Source organism: Pongo pygmaeus, chromosome 11, assembly GCF_028885625.2.
Source record: "Pongo pygmaeus isolate AG05252 chromosome 11, NHGRI_mPonPyg2-v2.0_pri, whole genome shotgun sequence".
NCBI classification, from domain to species: domain Eukaryota; kingdom Metazoa; phylum Chordata; class Mammalia; order Primates; family Hominidae; genus Pongo; species Pongo pygmaeus.
In genome coordinates this window covers 140,854,193-140,873,297 of record NC_072384.2, presented here as the reverse complement: position 1 = coordinate 140,873,297, position 19,105 = coordinate 140,854,193, and the positions used below count along the sequence as shown (strand labels likewise).

Genomic DNA, 19,105 nt, shown 5'->3' with positions numbered 1-19,105 from the left:
ATCCAACCATCCATATCTGTCCATCCATTTGTCCATCCATCTGCCCATCTCTCCATCTGTCCATCCATCCATCCATCCACCCACGCACCTGGAGCTCCTTTCACTATACTGTTCTTGATGCTGAAGATTCATCACAGAATTAGACAAGTTAAGGCCATTCTCTCATACCTTCTGGCATATATAACATCAAACAATCACGTGAGATTATTTTAGATATGGATGATAACCACGAGGAAATAAAACAGAGTAATGGATGGAGAAGGTCTGGGAGCCAGGGATGCCTTCTGGCTGGGTCATTTATGCTGACATTTATGGGGAGGAACCATCCATGCAAAGTTCTGGGGATCAGGTGCTCTAGGCAGAAGAGCCAACTCAGGAACATCCAAAAGCAAGATTGAGCTTGGCTGAGGCCAGGGATTGGGACCCTGAGGGAAGGGGCCTTTGTGCAGGGTCTCTTGGTGTGAGTTTGCCAGGCAGAGCAGGTGGGAAGAGCATACAAGGAGACCTGTGGATAGGAAGGGACTTGGTGTATGTCCAGGAAGACCAGGCAGTTAGATGTTATCTTTCACAGGGAAGAATTAGAAAGCAGGAATAGCCAGGAAATCCCTGGAAAAGGAGGACAGGGTGAAGTTGGTGGGGTAGACTACGCCATATAATACATGTTATAAAGCTTCTGTGAGCACAACAGCATGGCATTCATTCATTTACAGATGCATGGACCAGTGGAATAGAGAATCGAGAGACAGACCCACAAGCAGTGGGCTGTTGTCAAGGTGGCATCCCAAGTGAGTAAGAGAAGATGGAGTCTGTAACCAAGGGGTTTGGGATGCTGCAGAGCTGCATGGAAAGGGAAAATTGGATCCACTTCTCACAGTGGACACCAAGTGAATCAGAGATGGAGTTACACAAGTATTAGAAAATAAATCAGGTTACTTCCTTTACAACCTAAGACAGAGAAAAGCTTTTATAACCATGACTCAAAATCCAGAAGCAATCAGGCAAGATGAACAAATTTGTCTCCACAAAATTAAGACCTTTGTATGGGAAAATACACCATCTTCAGAGTCAAAGGATATGTAAGACAATATTTGCAACTAATATTACAGATGCAAGGCTAATATCACTGATATACAAAAAGTTCCCAAAATGAAAAAAAGTCCAAAGATCTGTAGGAAAATAGGTACAAGATATGAACAAATAGTTTGTAAAAGAAAAAATGCAAATGCCTCTTAAACATAGGAAAAGGTGACTCAATCTTGCTCATATAAAAGAAATGTGAATTCAAACAACACTGAGATTCCATTTCTCACTGATCAGCTTGGCAAAAATCCAAAGATTTGACAGCTCATTGTGTTGGTGAGGCTGTGGAGAAACAGGTGTTCTTATTGATTACTGGTGGGAATGCACAATGAGGCAGTTCCTAGGGAGGGAAATAGTTGGCCAAGTTGCAGATACACATGGCCTTCAACCTTCATGTCAGTTCCATGAATCTCTGCCAAGAAAACGCTAGGGAAACAGCGACATTGGCACAGGCTGCTCTTTCATGGTGATAACAAAAACAGAAAACTCCCAATTGCCCATCCAGGGCAACTGTTTGATTAAACCCTGGTCAGTCCCATAAGGAGTGCGTTGCAGGAACCGGAAGTCGTGAGAAGGAGCGGTGTGCAATGTGAAAGGCAGTGTCGTGTAAATGCAGTAAGAGGCAGAACATGTCAGAGAGGCTTCTAGAATGGCTTGGAGATGGGTATGCATGGGCTTCTCATGTAAAATAACCAGTGAACAGGTAAACCCCGACCTAATAAACACGGCCTCCAGTGGGGGTGGGGAGAGAAGGTGGTGGGGGAGGGGAAGGGAAGCCGATTCTGGGGCTGACCTTCAGCTTCACGTGGCTCATGTCTCCTCTGGAACCATACAAATGCTTTACTAAAAAAAACAACAACAAATCCTAAAGAACGAGAAAGGAATCCCTACAAATCGGAAACTGGCAGGAACAAGTAAACCTAACTGTTTACCAAATTGGTGCCAAGAAATCTTCATGTGACGGTGACTTAAAAAATAAACAGTATTTTGAGTACAGAATTTTAGTGAGATATAGTTTCATTAAGAACAAAACAATAATTCCAAAAAAAAAAAAAAAGTTTCTCTTAAAACAAGGAATAGCAGAAGGGGAAAATAAGAAAATATTCTCTTCTCTGATGGGAAACAGGGAAGGACATCAAGCCCAACCCCCCTCCCCCCAGCCTTCCCCAATCCCCCCACACACACATACACACAGCGGTCTGAGTCCTGCAGCGGACAGAGATGACAGGAGCTGGGCCCGAGACTGACTGACAAGTAGGCCTGGGAGGGCACCAGTCTCTGCGACCAGGTGTCTGTGGGGTGTTCTGTGGGTCTTTCCACAGGGGCTGGGGCCTTTGGATGGAGTGATCTGGGGACTGTCAGAGGCACAGGGGTGCAGGGGAGGGGCAGGAGGGACCCTCTGTGCTCGGTGCTTTCTGGGAGTTTCAGGCTGAGAGGCTGGGCAGCCCCTTGGCCCCCTGCTGCAGGTTTGAGCGGTGCTCATTTCGGCCCAGCCCCTCCCAGGCACAGACACTTGAGCTCAGCTCAGCAGGCAGGGCAGAAATGATGACAGGTGCCACCACCCCCGGCCCGCCTGTCACTGGAAACCAGCTGCTTCCTGTCAGCAGTCCTTCAGGCTAAGGACAGTCAGGCCCACTTGGAGCTCCTGTTTCTTAACCCAGCCCCCTCCAAGCAGGCCTTCTTCCAACACTAGGGTCAACACACGTTCCTGGCTCCTGCTGTCCCCAGGGATCTGGGATGGAGGAGGCCCTTATGGGAGTGGGGATGAGGCCTGGAATGGGATGGATGGCTAGAGAGAGGTGTCCCTAGGGAGATGGGGTGAGGGGATGGCTGCTGGTGGGGAGGTCACTGGTGGAGGAGGCAGGAGAGACATGCTGGCTGAGGAGGGATGTGGTCTACCCAGGAGGAGCAGAGGTGCAAACAGGAGGACAATGGGTGTCCCAGGCCAGTGAGGGCCAGGCTGGAAGGCAGACCCGGAACAGGCAATTCCCATAGATCTTCTTGGGGGGCCAAGGAGCTTGGTTGTGTACCACCCGTGGTGGTGGGGGTTCTGGGCCTGAGGGTTCTGGGCTGGGAGTCACCCCACACAGCTGGTTCAGGGTCACAGTGCACCCAAAGGATGAGGGAGGGGAGCTGGAGGGAGAAGGTTCTGGGCGGGCACTCCCCTGAGCATGCCTGGGGAGAAACTGTCCCATTGCTCAGCTAAGCTGACATGGTACTCCTTCCATTGTCAGCACGGAAGAAAGTGACTCGGTTCCAGAAGAAGCCATGGTGTCTTCCCACCACTGCAGCTGTGGCCAGGATCCCCAGGCGGCGAGGTGCCCAGCACTGCTCAATGAGCTCAATGTGCTCAATTGCACTGCTGAGCACATCCCAGGTGATGCGTTGATACAAGAGCCTGCAACTCACTCCATGGAAAACTCAGCTCTCACCTGTGCTAACAATTTCAATGCAATGCATTCCCTTTGCGATTCTATGCATTTTATTTTATGCACTTAAAAACGTTATTCTGATGAGGGGTCCCTAACTTTCACTACCTGCCATGGGGCCTTGGTGCACAGGAGGTTAAGAATGCCTGGCTCAGGTATTGACCGGGCTCGGGGACCGAGAGCTCCTCATGGACAGAGGGAGAATCAGAGGAAGAGTTGAGACCCACTCAGACACGGGGCGGCCTCGAGTGGCAGCCACACCCTCGCCCCAACCCGGATCAGTGGCCCAGTCACCCAGCAGCAGTGGCTGTTTTTAGACCTGCTCCAAGGCAGGTTGCAGCTGGGGCCGGACAGGCACGGTGACCTTGTGAGGGGGTCACAGCACGCTCACAGGGGTCCACTGCAAGGAGAAGTGCAGTCCTTGGCCTGGGCCGGTGGGGTGATAGCAGCAGGGGCTCCAGGCCTGGGGGTGGCCTGTTGAACCCCGGGCAGCTGTTCTGTCACCCCTGAGCTCTCACCTGTCCTCCCAAAGCTGGCCCTCAAGAACCAGCCTTCGAGGGCATGTGCCTGGGTCATGGGGTGTAATCTCCACATTGACATGTAACCCAGCACCTGGGGCTCAGGAGGGTGCATGAGAAATGCCAGGAAGCCGGGGTCTGCAGCCCAAGGCCATGATGCAATCTCCTCACTGCTGCATATAGAGCCGCAGCCCAGCCATGCCCCACAACCCCATTCTTCTTCCTCCTCTTAGGTCTTGCCGTGCTCTGCAGCTGGCCAGGACACACAGGTGGGCTCACAGCTCACGGAAACCCTGAAAGCTAAGGCAACCTGGGGAAAGAAGTTACCAAGATTTCCTTTGTACATTAAGGAATCCAAAAGCATTCTGTGTTCAGTGTTGGTGTCCAGGGTGATTTGGGGGATTTGGTGGCCATTTCCTGGGGTAGTGAGGGACATGCGAGAGCAATGGTACATGGACCTGCCGTTCAGGGTGCAGAGATCCTGCAGAGGTCAGCTGGGAGCACCACCCCCAGAGGCCTGTGTCTGTGTGTGATCACGTCCGGCTGGGCACATTCCGTAATAACCAGCCCCTCACTCATTTCCCGCGGCTCATGGCTTGCAGGATTTTGCTTTCCTGACCTGTCCTCTTCCGATCCAGAGCTTAACATCCCAGGGCCGGTCATTGTGGTTTCACAGAGTCGGGGGCCAGCCTGAACCTGGAGCCATTTGCTGCAGGTGTGGGTTTTCCTTGGAGGCTGAGCAAGTCCCTGCTTACCCAGGCTCGCACCCTCTTGGAGACGTGAGCTCAAGCTCACAGGCATTGGTAGACGATGGCTTAGCCACTTCCAGACGGTGTGACTTTGGATAGGTCACCAAACTCCTCTGGGGTTCAGCTTCCCCAGCTGTAAATTGAGGCTGTGACAGTGTGTCGCGCATTCCACTGCACTGAGAACGAGGTGAAAGCATCCCCAGCACACGTGGACACCAAGCCTGACACATGGGGAGCCCTGGTGCAGGCAGCACCTGCCACACTCTGCCCCAACCACGCCTGTGTGACCAGGGCACAGCCAGAAGTAGCTGGGCTGGTGCGACCCAGAGTGCTGTGGACACAGTCACCGCTGGGCAGGCGCCCCAGGGCGGGTCCTAACCTTAGCCAGCAAGTGGGTGCCACAGGCCCAGGGAGAGCAACGCGGGGACAGCCCTGGTGTCAAAAAACCTGGAATGGTGTAAGACTCCGAATTGGTTTCCTGTCTGAAGAATGTTCCATTATTTCTCACAACCTGTTTCCTCCCTGGCCACTGAACAGAGGTTTACTTTCCTTTAGGACTCGATCTGTGACCACAGTGCCCCACTGTTAAGGTGATCAATGCAAACTGCAGAAGGTGCCCCTTCCCCCCCAGAAACATCAGGTGCGTCCCAGGTCCGGCGGCACCCCTCGAGGAGGGAGGTGCTGTGGGCCGGGCTGCAGCCACAGAGTCGGGGGTGGGGGGACTGTGGGTGGGGCCGGAGGATTGGGATGCTATGGGCGGGGCCAGAGGAAAGAGACACTGTGGATGGGGCGGGAGGGGGGAGGCTCTGTGGGCGGGGCCGGAGGAGGGAGGTGCTGTGGGCGGGGTCGGAGGAGGGAGTGTTGTGGGAGGAGCTGGAGGGGGAGGCACTGTGGGTGGGCCGGAGTGGGGAGACACTGTGGGCGGGGTCAGAGGAGGGGGGGTGTTATGGGCGGGGCTGGAGGCGGGAGGTGCTGTGGGCGGGGCTGGTGGGGGAGGTGCTGTGGGCGGAGTCTGAGGGGGAGGTGCTGTGGGCGGAGTCTGAGGGGGAGGTGCTGTGGGCGGGGTCTGAGGGGAGGTGCTGTGGGTGGGGCTGGAGGGGGAGGTGTTGTGGGCAGGGCTGTGGGGAGGTGCTGTGGGCGGGGCTGGAGGGGGGAGCTGCAGCCGGGGAGGAGGGAGGTGCTGTGGGTGGGGTTGAAGTGGGGGAGGTGCTGTGGTCGGGGCCGGAGAAGGAAGGTGCTGTGGGTGGGGCTGGAGGTGGAGGTGCTGTGGGCGGGGCTGAACCAGAGAGGTGCTGTGGGCAGGGCCGCAGCCAGGCTTATGCTGCCCTGCTGCAGGGGTGCGCTGATGGGATGGGGGCGTCTCACCCCAGGTGGGGGAGGCCTGAGCTCGTATCATCCGGCTGCAGAACCCTGGGTGCCCCCCTGTGCCAGGTCCGTCAGGGGCACAGGCCCGGCAGCATGCTGACTCGGCGCGGGGCGGGCCCGGCCGGCAGGGAGGGCTCCAGAGGCTGATCCTGCCTGTAATTTAAGGCCTGAGTTTCAGAGCGGCCTCCGGGCCCTTTGCTGAGCTCCAGCGCCCCCTGGTGTTGGCGAGGCGGGTGAGGGAGACGCGCCTTTGGGTCTCGGGCCTGCCCTCCAGCAGCCCACACACACCCCAGGACCTGGAGGCCTCCACCAGCCCCACCCTGGGGAGGACATTGAGAACCTGGAGCAAGGTCTATTTGGGTCTGAAATACAGAAATGTAAGAACCCTGGAGAAGCTGGGGTCTCCTCCGGGAAAAGCCAGGCCTCGGGATCCTGCTGCTGGGAGCCCTGCGGGCAGAGCCGGCCGCAGAGCCTTCCGCACAGACCCGTCCTTCCTAGGAGGCTGGGAGCTGGCATTTTGGCTTTGACTCAGAATTGCCCGCTGTGCCATGAGGGCTGAGTCCAGCCCAGCAGGGGGAGGGCTGCTGCCCAAAGAGAGGGACTGATGTGGTTCTCCTGGGCCTGCTAGTGTCGGATGCTCCTCCAGGGACGGATCTCAAGGCCCAGGTGCATGCGGGGAAATCGGGCTGTCTGGAAGAAAGAGTGGAAGCCGCTCGCTAGAGACACGCCTCTGTGATTCTCCCGGAAAGTGTCCTGTCGGAGGCTCAGGACTTCCTAGTGAAGCAGCTAGGACAAGCTGGGCATGCTGAAAGTCACGGGAACATAAACCTGCAGGCTTGGGTATGGCCATTGGGTATACGTTAAATTCTGTGACACCCAGCCTAGTACAACGGCTTCGGTTTCAGGACAGACAAGGTCACCCTGTGGGACCACCCTTAGCTGGACCACCAGTTCCCTTCGCAGCCTCCTGATGAGAAGTGATCTCTGAACAGAAGGTGCAGGGCAGAGCTGCGGGCGTGCAGGGCCCTTCTCCCAGTCTGTTCCTGTGGGTTCCTTGCTGCTCACACTCAAGGGTCTGCGCCCAGCCTGAAGGCGCTGCCTGCCGTGGTCCCTCCTGGTCATCTGTCTTTGTAGATTTGCAGAACAACATAGCCTCACCTGTGGGAGAGGCTTCCCAAGCTTCACCTTCACTCAGCACTGCTGCGCAGTCCCCAGGCAGGTGGCACCTGAGAGAGGGTTCCAGGCTTGGCTACTGGAGTGTCCCAAAGGTTGCTGGTTCCTGGCTCCAACAAAGCCAACTCCCTGGGAGACAGATGAATCCCTCCAGGGTGGTACTGTTGGTCTGTTTTGGTCAGTGATGTGCTCAGCTCCAGGGCCGTGCCTGGCACAGGGAAGGTGCATCTTCAGTACTGGGTGATGTTGGATGAACGCCTGGTTCCCTTTTTCTTCAAACTGAGGTCTGCAACCCAGATGCCCTTGGCTACTTACTGACTGCTCCATCTGAGCAAGTGGCACAGTGCCACTCATCTGCATAGGTGAGCGGGGACTGGTGGGTCTGCTGCTGGCTGGACAGAATGTCTGGGAGGGGCTTTGAGCATCCTGACCACGTCTACTCTTAATCAGGCTTGGAGGGCAGCGTGTAATTAGGTCACATGGAGCCTCCAAGGACCGGACACTGGGGAAACCACAGCTCTCTGTCTTGTGCTTTTCTGGGTGCCAAAGCCATTACCTCCTGCTTTTGGAGGTCCCATTGTCAGTTGCCAGGGTGAGAGGCAGGATGGGTTCATGACTCATGGCATCGACACCCTCCAGCCTCTTAAATCTTTTTTTTTTTTTTTTGAGACAGAGTCTCGCTCTATCACCCAGGCTGGAGTGCAGTGGCGCAATCTCGGCTCACTGCAACCTCCACCTCCCGTGTTCATGCTATCCTCCTGCCTCAGCCTTCTGAGTAGCTGGGACTACAGGCGCCTGCCACCACGCCCGGCTAATTTTTTGTATTTTTAGTAGAGACGAGGTTTCATCGTGTTAGCCAGGATGGTCTCGATCTCCTGACCTTGTGATCCGCCCACCTCGGCCTCCCAAAGTGCTGGGATTACAGGCGTGAGCCACTTGCGCCTGGCCCAGCCTGTTCAATCTTAATGCAGTTGGCAAACACCTGTTTTTAATTTCTGATTTTAAGGGCCATTTCCCTGGAGTTCACTGTTAGGTATAATGTGGGGTGTTATGTTAAGGGATATTCATCATATTAAAACATAGTTTCTCTGCACCTTGACTTTTATTCTTCCAGCAAGTAGTAGGTGTCTATTTTTACTAAAAGCTTTTGTAGCGTCAGAGCCAGGGAGGTTTCCATGGAGGTCCAGCCAACCCAGTTGGGGCCAGTTCCTTTGGTGGACACCCCTGCCCTTCCCCCTGGTGGAAGATCGGCTGACCCCTTAGCCAGTCCCTGGACCCCCAGCAGAGCTGGGCCTACTGCTCGGCTTCCTTCCATGCAGCCCTGGATGTCCCAGGGATGCAGTTTCGGTGGAAAACACACTGCCTTCCCTGCAGTCCATCCCCTGCTCCTGCTATACCAAAGCCCGTTTCTCACTCCACAGAATTCAGAATGGGGAAGACCTTCCCTGCCCCCAGGCCCCTTCCCTTCTTCACTTCTTCACAGTTGAATGAAGTCAGCTGTTTCCTTGCAGCTAGGGCCATCTGCTAAGACACACTTCCCTCTCCAATCTGAGTGTCACTTTCCCTCCTGAGACCCTGAGAGACACCCTGACCCTCCTAGTCTTCCTCTGTATCTGACTCCCCCTGTCATTCTGAGAGAGGGTGGTGCCCTCCCTGGGAGCTCTCAGCACACCAGCTGGACCCCTCCACTCCAGCAACACTCACTGTTCTGTCATTTCTGCTCTCCCTCCCTGGACCATCGCGGAGGCACCTCTCCCCTCTGCTGGGACCCCCAGCCTCGCTGTTCTCTGGCTGCGTCTTCTGTGACTGATCCCTTCCACCACGGCTGTCTTGCAGCCTCTTTCCCCGTCGTCTTCACCACCCTTGCCAGTTTTCCCCTCAAGTTCCCTGGGAACAGTCCATTCTTTATCCTTCCAAATGTTTGTCTGGAAAAATATCTGACCCAACCATTGTAAGTGGCATCCTGTTGTCATCCTTGCCATTAGCACTGGTACCTTTAAGACTGGTGACAAGCCACACCTCTACTGTCAGGTTGTCACAGGGCCCAGCCTCTCCATCTGCAGCTGCCACTGATACTTCCCACGTTGGCATCCAAGAAATGGGCAGGTGCAATATTCTGGAGAATCAATGTCCCATGCCTGCACCCCCACTGCTAAGCAGTTGAGGAAGCATGCATTTCAGATAGAGATGGAAAGATAGAGAGGAAAAGCTAAAAGAGGGTTAGCGTGGGAGCTGAGCAGATGATTTACAGAGTATGACACATGCAGTTTCACAATCGTGTGTCTAGGTGGGGTTTTAGTTTTCTATGTTCTGCTCTGGCTCTCTTGTGCTTCTTGAATCTGAGGATTCATGTTTATCAGTTCTGGAAAATGTGCATGCATTTCCTCTGCCCCAGTGGCCAGCCTCTCTCTCCCTTTGGGACTTCGGTGATTTACATATTGGTCCTTCTAGCTCTTGCATCATCCCTCTCACTTTATTCTGCCTCCTATCTCTTTATTTTCCCATGCATATTCCGGGTAATTTATTAAACCTATTGCATTCATCTGCTAGGGCTCCTCCAACAAAGTACTACAGATGGGGCAGTTTAAACAACAAAAATTCGTTTTCCCACAGTTCTGGAGGCTGGAAGTCTGATATCAAGGTATCAGCAGGACTGGTTCCTCTGGGGCCTCTCTCCTTGGCTTGTCTTCTTCCTGTCTTTACATGATCACCTCTGTGTGTGTGTCCTAATCTCCTCTTATTATAAGGGCACTAGTCATATTGGATTAAGGCCCCCCCAATGACCTCACTTTAAATTAATTACTCCTTTAAAGACCCTGTCTCCAAATACATTCACATTCTGAGGTACTGGGGGTAAGACTTCAACATGAAGTTTGAGGGGACACACTTTAGCCTAGAATGTCTATTTTCCAGTTCTCTAATTCTCTCTTCAGCTGAATCTAATTTGCTTTTTAAGTATTCCACTGAGTTTCAATTCTGAATACCTATGTAGTCATTTGTAGAGGTTTGTTTTGGTTCTATTTTGAATAAAATCTTATTTGCCAGGCATGGTGACTCACGCCTATAAACCCAACACTTTGTGAGTTTGAGGCAGGAGGACTGCTTGAGCCCAGGAGTTCAAGACTAACCTAGGAAACATAGTGAGATCCCATCTGTACCAAAAAAATTTAAAAATTAGCCAGGTGTGATGGTGCGTGCCCGTACTCCCAGCTACTTGGGATGCTGAGGTGGGAGGATCACTTGAGCCTGGGAGGCTGAGGTTGCAGTGAGCCATGATTATACTCCAGCCTGGGCAACAGAGTGAGACCCTGACACACACACACACACACACACATCTTATTTACACAATCACAATCTGGTTCTCAGAATTTAGATTGCTTCATTTTGAAATGTATCTAACCCTTTCCTTTCTGTTTACTTTCAGGTCATTTAGATGAAGTACTGAGAGGTGCAGATCTTCCTATACCTGGTAAATGCTGACCCCCTGAACCCAATCCCGAAGCCCCCATCCACATGCTATGGCGACCACATTGGGAGCCTGTGGTATGATTTTGCCTTTGTTTATGCCAGACACCTTGGGTTGACCAGAGCTTAAGCTCAGCAAAGGGACTAAATGTTAACTTCTTAGCTTAGAATTCCACGTGGTATAAATCTGGATCCCTCATATGCTTAAAGGACAAGCCTGGGGTCCGATTATTTAGGAAAACTTTTTCTACCCAGAATCCGTGATGTGCCCCTTCAACAGGTGTCATCCCCTCCCTGAGAGTCAGCCACAGCCAGCACCTCCTGGCCCTGGGCTGGAGGCACTGCACCAGCTTCCGGGGAGCAGCAGCTCTGCCAGCTTTGCCCACACCGCCTGTTTCTGACGTGTCCCCCACTTTGCAGCATGACACCCAGACCCCATCACACTCTACAGCTGGGGTATCACAGTGGGGTGGAGGCCCTCGCAGCACCCCCTCAGGAACCCAGAGGGTCCCCAGTCTGGAGACAGCTCAGGAAGTGGGTCCAGACCAGCACCTCTGGCTGGAAGAGCTGCGCCCAGCCTGGATGAAATAGATACTCGTTTGAATCTGTTCCACCAGGAAAAACTCGCTGTTTTCAAGGTGTCCATCTGTCTTAGATGTGGGGCTTCAGGCACATCAGATAACCTCTCAGGGCCTCCAGAATCTCCCCTGGAAGTCTGCAATGATGGCTCCTGGGAGGGCGGGGGCAGGTTTAAGTGGTGTGATTCTGGGCCAGGCCTGCAGTTACTGCCCATCAAAGGCAGGTCTTAGTATCTCCCTATTGCACCCAGCAGTGCCTCAAGATATAGACCCCTTGGAATGATACTCTTTATTTTTCTCTTTGCTGTTTCCTTCTTTCTTCAGCTGGACTACAGAAAGGCAGGCAGCCACTGCCTAGAGAAGGGTGAGGACTGCAGAGACCAAACAGCTCCTCCCATGTCCACATCAGCCCTGTCTGAGCAGGTCCCAGAACGCGGCCTGCTTTGCCGCCTTCTCTGCCTGCAGCGCTCTGCCTGGGGCTCCAGTCCAGTGGCATCTGTGTGGCTACAGCTCCCTGCCAAGTGTCAAAGGAGAGAGAGGCCATGTAACCTCCCGCCTCACCACAGCCCTGGGAGCTGCCCTGTCAGTGTCAGCATGTTCACAGTGCAAGTGCCAGCCCCACTGTCAGGAACCTCAGTCCCCGGCCAGGGACCTGCAACACAGCTGGCCAAATAGCCGGACAATGTGGCTTCCCACCACGCTGCATCTGTCCCGGGGCCCGCCTGGTGTGCTGGTGCCCTGGCAGGTGTGAAGGCCCCTGCTGGCCTCACTCCTACCCAGCAGCCTGCACTGGAGGCCTCAGGGGCTGGAGGTGATCACTTAGGGCCAGGCCTACTGTTCAGCCGCATAGCACTGGGCTTGGAGGCCCAGGGAGGGCCTGCTTCTCTTTGCTGACACCTTCCACAAGGGGTGTGTGGAACTTGCAGAACTCCGTCTGTGACCTTGCCCACAGCATTCCCGTCCTGCTGTGGCCCTACCTCATTCCTTTCCAACTGAGAGCCTAGTCTCTCCTGGGGCATCTTGGAAACAGAGCTCTCCCCTGAGCCTGCATTCCCTGTCCCCGTCCCTGGACCTGCCTGCTGAGGGGCAAGGTGGGCTGGCAGGGGCGGTGCTGGAGCTGCAGGCCCGGGGACTCAGGCTCTTTCCAGGTCCCCTTGGACAGGCTGTTGAGGAGGAGAGCTAGCTCCTGCCATCACAGCCCAGCCCTGGAGGGTCCATCTGTTCTCCAGAGCTGGTCTTTGGGCCAGTCCAGGTGGTCACCTCCACATACCACTTCCCAGGGTCTTTCTTGGTCTCCATTCAAAGCAGAGTTCTTTACAGTCCTACAGAGAGGATCCAACATCTCATAGGTGAGCTGTGCACTGCCCCTCTGCCTGATGGGCCCAATCCTGCTGAGAAATGAGGCAAGGAGCCCAGGAATAGCTGTTAACCACTGCCAACCACTGCTGACCACTGCTAACCACTGCTAAGCACTGCCAACAACTGCCAGCCACTGCTAACTACTGCTGACCACTACTGACCACTGCTGACTACTGCTAACCACTGCCCACCATTGCCAACCACTGCTAACCACTGCCAACCACTGCTAACCACTGCCAACAACTGCCAACCACTGCCAACAACTGCCAACCACTGCTAATTACTGCTAACCACTGCTGACCACTGCTGACCATTGCTGACCACTGCTGACCATTGCTGAACACTGCTAACCATTGCCAACCACTGCTAACCACTACCAACAACTGTGAATCATTGCCAACCACTGCTTACCATTTCTAACCACTGCCAACCAATGCCAACTACTACCAACCACTGATAACCACTGTTAAGCATTGCTAACCCCTGCCAACCGCTGATAACCACTGCTAGCCATTGGCAACCACTTCTGACCATTGCCAACCACTACTAACCACTGCCAACAACTGCCAACCACTGCCAACAACTGCAAATAATTACCAGCCACTGCAAATAATTGCCAACCACTGCTAACCGTTTCTAGCCACTGCCAACCAGTGCCAACCACTGCCAACTACTGTCAACTACTGATAACCACTGTTAAGCATTACTAACCACTGCTGACCACTGCCAACCATTGATGACTACTGCCAACCATTGATAACCACTACCAATCATTGCTAACCACTGCTAACCATTGCTAACCACTGTCAACCACTACCAACCATTGCCAGTCATTGCCAACCACTGCTAGACACTGCTAATTGACAACTGTTGCCAATGACTGCCAACCACTGCCAACAAGCCATTTTCCTTGAGCAGCCTCAAGCTCTGGGAAGAGATGTGAGGTTTAGAGTCGGGGGAGAGTCCCCATCAAGGAGCGACTCCCCCGCCCAGCACCGCCTCTGCTCTCATCCTTATCCTCCCTGCCTTTTCTACCCAGCCCTCCTTCTCCTGACTAGAAGCTCCTGGCACGCCTCATCTCAAACCCTCAGGACTGTTCTGAACTAGGCAGAAGTTTAGTGCTACAGCTCAAAGCCTGGAGAGAACCCCATATCTGCAGAAGTGCCTCATGTTGAGGACACCTGTCCCCATCTCACCCAACCCTGGGTGAACCCGAGCAGGGTCAAAGATGGCTACGTGAGCCCTGCCTCTGGAGCAGCCTATTTGAACGGGACACTGGGGCCCCTGCTGTGGGCATGGGATATCCTCTCTTAGGAGGCTTTTGGCCTGGTCCTCTCCAACCCCCTGGGCTTCCTGGCAGGGTCGGCCATGTCTGGGTGGGGCTTAGCCCAGGAACACTCAGGACACACAGAGCCTCAGGAGGCACATGCGGGGAAGAGGCCTCCAGCAGACTGTGGTGTCTGGATAAAGACAGATAAAGACACAAGGTCCAGACAGGCCAGAATCGAGGTGATATAGTGTGGACTGTAAGATCCTCTGACTCCAGTCAGCGTGGTTAACAAAAGCTGAATTTTCTGCACAGTAACAGATAGGATGCCGCACGGGACCGCACTGACCTGGGTTTCCACCTTCCCCAATTCTTATCTCAGCAAGCCCAGCTATTGCACACACCTGTAACATTTAAAGGCTTTTTTGGAATCTCAACTGGGAAATGCATGACCATGTCCTCAAGATAAGTAAATACTGAGTTTCCAGAATGGCATTTTGCAGTCATGGTTTGATGCTTATTCATGAGGTTTCCAAGCGGTGACCGAGGGCTGGGCTGCAGTGCATAGCAAGGAAACTGTTCCTTCCCCTCTGTAAGCTGATGTTCCCGTGATTTATTTTTGCAAGTTGCAGGCAGGCATTGCTAAAGGCAATAGGAAAATCTCCTGATTTTAGAAGGTAATAATCCCCAGACATATAGGAAAGTTTAATTTTGAAAGTGCTTGTAGTAGCAAGGTGCTGACTCGTGTGTTCAGAGGGGTCCCATTTTGATAAAAAGCAACAACTATGTAGAGAAAGGGGTGCGTTCATCTTTTATGAACACAGAGAGAGGTGAGGAAGAATAAGCAATGAAAAAAATGATTACCCCTGGAGAGAATGGATGAGGGAGGAGGAGCTCGTGGGTGATTTCTTTATACACCTCTGTGTGATCCTTGTTGAGAAAGAACAAGAAGCACTATTTCTCATCTCCTTCCTTTGACGGGGATAAGATGATTTTCCCAGAGTTACACGGAGGAGGCAGAGCAGATGAGCAGTTCACCTCTTTCTGCTTTGCTCACAAGCATTAATTGAAGTCCTACTGTCTGCACATCCCAAAGTGAGGCACCAGAGACACGCCCTACCCTCAGGTAGCAGAGACACAGCCAAGACCTGGAGCCTTGAACTGGACCGAGATATATAGGTGCTTTCACCTGATTCCCCAAGACGGTTTCCCATGAAAGTGTATCCTTCATACCACAATGCTAATCACAGAATGTCTCATATACAATAAGACATGCTGTTTTTGACCTCCCATTTTCCAGATTTATTTATTCATTCACTTATTGAGCATCTGCTGTGTGCCAAGCTATGTCTACAGGGCAGACAGAGAGATAAGAGACTGCAGGGCAACGTGGCCAAAGCTCTGATGGGCAACCGCCCAGGGTGCTTTGGGACCACACAGAGGGGCTTGAAAATCCGGTGGGGGGTCCTGGAAGTCTTCATGGAGGTGCTACTCAAGTTGAGTTTTACAGACCAGAAGGAACTAACCAGACACAGGAGTGAGTGTTCCAGGCACAGGGGCAGAGACACCAAAACTCAGAGGCACGGTGTGGCCAAGCCAGCGTCTATGCAGGTGCATGTGATTTCGCACCAGAGGGGCTGGCGGAGGCCACATCACCAAGGAAGGAGGGTGCCGAGGTGGGAAGTTGCCCTGGCCAGGTGGGAGAGACAGGAGATGTGCCTTGAAGAAAAATTACCCTAAGAATGGAGTCATCTGGGTAGAAATGACAGATTTAACACATACATTTACTTTCTTCCTTCTTCTCCCTTCTGAAAACCCGTGAAATGACAGTAAAGAGATTTTTCAAAGGGCATAAACTCACAATTACAAAGAACATGGAGGGGAGAGCATGGTGACATTCTTACGGCAGGAGGGGCCTGGGTACGGTACCCCTGGGAAAGTGGGGATGAGGAAACCAAAGAAGTAACTCAAGAAAGTCCCCAGAGTGGAAAGGTAGCGGTTTCCAGATGAAAAGTTCCCAAAGTATCCAGCACAGCCGGTGAAAATATATTCACGTCAAGGCTTGTGAGCTGAGGTTTCACAATGGTGGGCAAAGCAAGACACCTAGAAGCTTCAGATCACAAACAAACAACTGGGAATTAGGATGATTTCACGTGTCTCAATGGCAACCTGAGAAGTTATCAAAGGAGCTATGCCTTCACAAGGCCGAGGGAAAACTATCTGCAAGCTAGAAAACTATATTTAGCCAAGCCATTGGCATTGTAGCCTCCTGAGTCTGGCATGGCTGAAGATGCTCCTGCTAGACTCAATCTTCCTGCTAATAAAGGGAAAAAAGAAAACACTAACAAACTCTGGAAATAAGGCAGAAGAAAAAAATCCCCCAAATTTGAAGGCACTGGAAAGTTAAATACATAAATAAACAAATGAGCAAGCAGAGCCTAGAGAAGGGGAAGTTTCGTTTTTGCTTGTTTTTCTAGCTTTTATGCTGAGGGCAGGCCAAAGACAGCACTACACAGGGTGGATGCAACTCTGATAGAAAATCTCCAAAGATTTGGAAACTAAATAATACGCTTCTTAATAATCCATGGATCAAAGAAAAACTCAGAAGGAAAATTAAAAAGTATTCTGAGCTGAGTGATAAGAAGACAGAATGTATATAGCCTAGATGCCTGTATTAGAAAAGAAAAAAAGTATCAAATAATGGCCTCGGCTTTCCCCTTAAGAAAATAGAGGCCGGGTAAGGTAGTTCCCGCCTGTAATCCCAACAGTTTGGGAAGCAAAGGCAGGAGGATTGCTTGAGCCCAGGAGTTTGAGGCTGCTGCTGCACTCCAGCCTGCGTGACCCTGTCAAGGAAAGGAAAGGAAAGGAGAAAGGAGAAAGGGAAAAAGAAGAAAGAAAGGAAAAAGAAAGGAAAGAAAAGAAAGGAAGAGAGGAAGGAAGGAAGGAAAGAAACAAGAAAGGAAGTAAATTAGCTGAGGATAAGTAGAAGGAAATAACAAAGACAAGAGCAGAAATCAATAAAATCTGATGTACACATTAGAGAAAAGTAACAAAGCCCAAGATTGGTTCCTTGACTAGATGAACAAAATTGATAAACTTCCCAGCTAGACTAATAAAAAAAATCAAGTAATCAAGCAAGCAAAAAAGAATATAAATTGCCGATTTTAGGAATGAGGAAGCAGCACTACAGATGCTATAGACATTAAAAGACTATCTAGAGATTAGTGTGAATATCTTTATGCCTATAAAGGCATAAAGTCAAGTTAAAACTTGACTTAGATAAAATAGATTTCTTGAAATATGACTTACCAAAGCTAATGCATGATAAAACAGAAAATATGAATGGCCATACACTTAACAAATATATTACATTTATTTTTAAGAACCTTTCTATGAAAACATCTTCAGGACTATATGCTTTCATCAGTGAATTAAAAAAAAAGTTTAGAGATAAAATAACACCAGGTCGACACAAATTCTTTGAAAATACAGGAGAAAGGAAGCTCCTGACTAACCCTAACCCTAACCCTAACCCTCACCCTAACCCTAACCCTAACCCTAACAAGGCCAGCATAATCCTAGTGCCATAACCTGGCAAAGATGTCGCAAAAAAGAGACAATTTCAGACCAATATTTCTCATGAAAAATTTTTTAAATATTCTACAAAGTATTAGTAAATTTAATCTAGATATATTGTATATTTATATTATTTATATTTATAAATAATTTATATAAACAAATATGTATATGTATCTACATATAAATACATCTACACATGTACATTAAAAAATACTCTGCAAAATATTAGCAAATCTAACCCAAATATATATATGTATATATTATAAATATGTTTCACATATATACATGAAAATATAATGTAATTGAAATGGCTTAACATGTAGAAATCAAGCAATACAATACTGCAAAATAAAGCAGAAAAAACAAATGATCTTTTCAATAGATGCTAAAAAAGCATTTGACAAAATTCAACCCATATTAATGATAAAAACCCTGAACAAACTAGGAAGAGAAAGGAACATCCATCTGATAAAAAAAAAATTACAAAAAAGCCATACTTACTAGGGAGTGAATAATTAGCTACTTAATAGTAAGTGAATAATTAAATACTTTCCCATGAAGATTGGGAACAAAACAAGATGACTTTTCTCGTCACTTCAATCCAACATTGTAACAAGGGTCCTAGCCATTGCAGTAAGTTAAGAAAGAAAAATAAAAGTAATTAAGCTCCAAAAGGAAATAAAGTTGCCTTTGTCCACAAACAACATGATTGCTTATATAGAAAATCTTAAGAAATATACAAAACAATCAATCAAGCTACACAGTGAATTTAGCAGAATCAAAGGATATAAAGTTATTGTGCAAAAATAGTTTTTTAAATAAACTAGCAGCAAACAATTGGAAAATGAAAAGTTAAAAATCCATTTACAGTAGGATCAAACGTATAAAAGACTTAGGATTAAAGTTAACAAAATATGTTTAAGTTTACAACACTGAAAACTATTAATACTGAAATCTTGTTAATGCTGTGTGTGCTAAGGTGTTTCATTTGGGGAAGTGTGCTGACGTTTGTAATTAATAAACTGGGTTAATGGACAATTAGAGGGCTGGATAGGTGGATAGATACGTGAGAAAGCAAATATAGTAAAATGTTTCTGGTAGAATCTCAGTGGGTGTTCACTGAATATTTGAAAGTTTTCTTAACAAACTTGAAAAAAAAAAAAAAGAGACATTTGCAGATAAGCAAGTTCTTTCAAAAAACATGCTTCTCAAATACCAGCTCTCAGTGAACGTAGGAGGAGGTGCTCCCGCAAAGCAAGAGTGACTCAGGAAGTGAGAAGCGGCAGAATTAGACAGGAGTGGGTGAAGGGAATCTCCAGGAGACAGGGAAGGGAATTGCCAGGAAAAGACCTGCCCCGAGGGCGGCCAGAAGGCTCAAGGGAGATTCCTTCAAGAAGGTGAAATTAATACAATATCTGAGATGTTTGCATGAAAATTTAGACAACTGGTGGAGAGTTTGAGGTTGAATTGGTGACATATACATAGAAAATCTAACACACACAAACTCCAGGAAAAACACAAACAAAAATGTTGTGCAAGAAAG

At 50.3% G+C, this 19,105-nt stretch overlaps 1 long non-coding RNA gene across 1 annotated transcript in view; it reads left to right on the top strand.

Annotated features, from left to right (window-relative positions):
- LOC129032133 (uncharacterized) overlaps positions 1–14,471 on the top strand; it is a 31,350-nt gene extending 16,879 nt beyond the window's left edge. The window contains exons 2-3 of the long non-coding RNA XR_008501202.1: positions 10,739–10,783; positions 11,682–14,471. This is a non-coding gene — a long non-coding RNA (uncharacterized LOC129032133). The remainder of the gene's footprint in view (positions 1–10,738; positions 10,784–11,681) is intronic.
- The last annotated feature ends 4,634 nt before the right edge of the window (positions 14,472–19,105 follow it).